Genomic DNA, 3410 nt, shown 5'->3' on the forward strand with positions numbered 1-3410 from the left:
GAGTGTAGTGAGAGGGGTGGGATAAGAGAGGCACCATAGGAACTGTGACTGCATGGTGGTGGTGGTGAGCTTTCATTTTCACATTTGTTTTTCTGGACCAATTTGGATACATTTATCAGAGTCCATACAAATAATATAAAAACTGTAACAAGAAGACATTCCCATAAAACCCAATCTTTGTTACAGTCTTTAGATACTCTGCATATAAATATCTTCTTATCTACATTTGTACGTGTCTCTGATTAGCAAAATGCTGACTAGCACTACTTTTGAATGACTGAGTGTTGAGATTGCTTAGCATCTCTCTCAATTCAATTTTGGTTCAGATGAACAGTGTTCAGAAGTTACCACCATTTGATGCTTGTTCAGCAGCCTGTGTGAAATATTGCTCATTCCAGTTCTTAGCAGAAAGGTAGGTACATCACTAACACCCTTGACATTGACACCCTCTGGAAGTCTTAACAGTCTTAAAGATCCAAAGTGCATGACACTGAACTAATTTCTCATCCTTAGAAATGGCTCTTCCAAGTCATGGCTAGTAAAGCATATTGACAAGAGAATACAGAGAAGTTCATGCTGTACTTTTTCTGTGGGTTAATAAAGATGCCAGTCCATCATCTTTCATTTAAACCCAATTCACTTTAAAGTAAAATTCAGAATCAAAGTTCTAAATGGTTTCTATGTTTTGAAGTATGCACCCTGTGATAGCAATAATTTTGTTAGGCCAAGGGAGACAATGTATATTTAATACATTCCTTTGGATCATACGAGAATATTAGAGCTGCCATACTGGGTCAGACCAATGATCCATCTAGCCCGATATCTTGTCTCTGACAGAGGCCAGTACCAGAGGATAAAGGAGAGTGTACAGAACACGGCAATTTTGAAGTGATCCACCTGTCTTCCACTCCTGGCTTCTGGCAGTCAGAGGTTTAGAGATGTCCCCACATGGGGTTGCATCCTTGACCATGTTGGCTAATGGCCATTCATGCACCTATCCTCCATGAACTTATCCAATTCTTTTTTGAACCCAGTTAAACTTTTGGCCATCATAACATCCCATGTCAATTAGTTCCACAGGCTAATTTTGTGTTGTGTGAAAAAGTACTTCCTCTTGTTTGTATGAAAGCTGCTGCCTAGTAATTTCATTGGGTAACTTCTGTTTTTTTGTGTTTTGGGAAAGGATAAATAACATTCCTCTATTCACTTTTTCCATGCCATTCTTGATTTTATAGACCTCTATCATCTGTCCCCTTAGTTGTCTCTTTTCTAAGTTGAACAGCCATATTCTGTTTAGTCTGTCTGTGAATGGAAGCTGTTCCATACCCTTGATCATCTTTGTTGCCCTTCTCTGAAACTTTTCCAGTTCCACAATATCCTTTTTGAGATGGGGTGACAGGAACTGGACACAGAATTCAAGATCTGGGCAGACCATAGATTTACATAGTGATATTATGATATCGTCTGTCTTATTTTCTATCCCTTTCCTAATAGTTCCTAACATTCTGTTAGCCTTTTGACCACTGCTGCACATTGAGCTGAAGTGTTCTGAGAATGTCCATGGAAACTCCAAGATCTCTTTCTTGAGTGGTGGTAACTAATTTAGAACCCATCATTGTATATGTATAATTTAGATTTTTTTCCAATGTGCCTTACTTTGCACATCAATGTTGAATTTCATCTGCCATTTTGTTACCCCATTACCCAATTTTGTGAACTCCCTCTGTAACTCTTTGCAGTCAGCTTTAGACTTAATACAATTTTTTCAAGATAGTTATCTGCAAACTTTTCCACTTAACTGTTGACTCCCTTTTACATTGTTCATTAATGAATATGTTGAACAGCATAGGTCCAAGTACAGACTCATGGGGGATCCCGCTGTTTACCTTTCTCCATTGTGAAAACTAATTAGTTATTCTATATCTTTTAACCAGTTACTTATCCACAACAGGACCTTCTCTCTTATCACATGACTCCTTACTTTACTTAAGGGCCCTTGGTGATGGACTGTCTCAAAACCTGTCTGAAGGTCCAAGTATACTTGTAACAGGGCAACGACTCACCCCTGCGGCGCCTCCTATCAGTCATCCTGGGAATTAGCTCTTTTGACCCGGAGCGCCCTCTGCAGGCTCGTGCCTCGCTGCCACTGGCCCCCTTGTCCTTGGGTGCTGCCCCCTGGCAGTGCACCGGCTCTCTGGGTTTCCCCACCCACTATCCCCACCTCAGTATGGTCACTGCCCATCATTAACTAGCTCCCATTCCTGGGGCAGACTGCAGTGTAAGTGCCACTCATCACTGGCAAGGGAGGTTTGAACCTGCTACCTCTGCCTACCTTTGGGCTGCCCCCTGCAACCATTCAGCCTTACACTAGGCCTGCAGCCTGGGGGGGGGGGTTCCAGGCTGGAGCCCCCCAGCTCCTCTGGCCTTCCCCCAGCCCTGCTCTACCTCAGGTACTCTGGTATGCTCCCCAGGAGCCAGACCCATCTCCCTCCACAGCTAGAGGAGACTCTCTTTAAGCCTTTGGCTCACAGCCCTTTTATAAGGGCTAGCTGAGGTCTCTTTGAGGCATGGCCCCCAGCTGTGCCTGCTTCCCCAATCAGCCTGGGAGCTGCTTGCCCCAGCCCTCTCCTGGGCTGTTTTAAACCCCTCAGGGCAGGACCGGGTGACTACCCTGCTACGATACTATAGCCACTGGATCACCCTTGTCCATATGCTTATGAAACCCTCAAAGAATTCTAATAGATTGGTGAGGCAATTGATACTGTTTAATTTATCAATTTGTTCTAAAACCTCTTGGATCAACACATCAATGTGGGACAGGACAGTACAATCAGTACTGTACAGTCACCCAAAAAGAATAATTCTGATGTGGGTATGTCCCTCTCATCCTCTGCACTGATGCATGATGCAAATAATTCATTTAGCCTCTATGCAATGGTCTGGTCTTCCTTGAGTGCTCCTTAACACCTTTGTTGTTAGTGGCCCCACTGCCTGGATGGCAGGCTTTCTCCTTCTGATGTATTTAAAACATTTCTTACTGTTACTTTTTGCATCTTTAGCAAATTGCTTCTCAAACTCTTTCTTGGCCAGCCTTATTATACTTAATCTACTAGAGTCTGTGTTCCTTCCTATTATTCGCAATAGGATTTGACTTCCACATTTTAAAGGATGCCTTTTTGCCTTTAATGACCTCCAGTACTCTGCTGTTTAGCCATAGTGGCATTCTTTTGGTCCTCTTATTGTCTTTTCTGATTTGGGGTATGCATTTAGTCTGAGTCTTTATTACGGTGCTTTTAAATAGTCTCTATGCTGCTTGCAGACATTTAACCTTTATGACAGCTTGTGGTGAGGTGTCCAGCCCACACTTGCCCTGAAGTAATTAATGTAGGCTAGGAAGGGGGCCAGTTAAC

Source organism: Malaclemys terrapin, chromosome 6, assembly GCF_027887155.1.
Source record: "Malaclemys terrapin pileata isolate rMalTer1 chromosome 6, rMalTer1.hap1, whole genome shotgun sequence".
NCBI classification, from domain to species: Eukaryota; Metazoa; Chordata; order Testudines; family Emydidae; genus Malaclemys; species Malaclemys terrapin.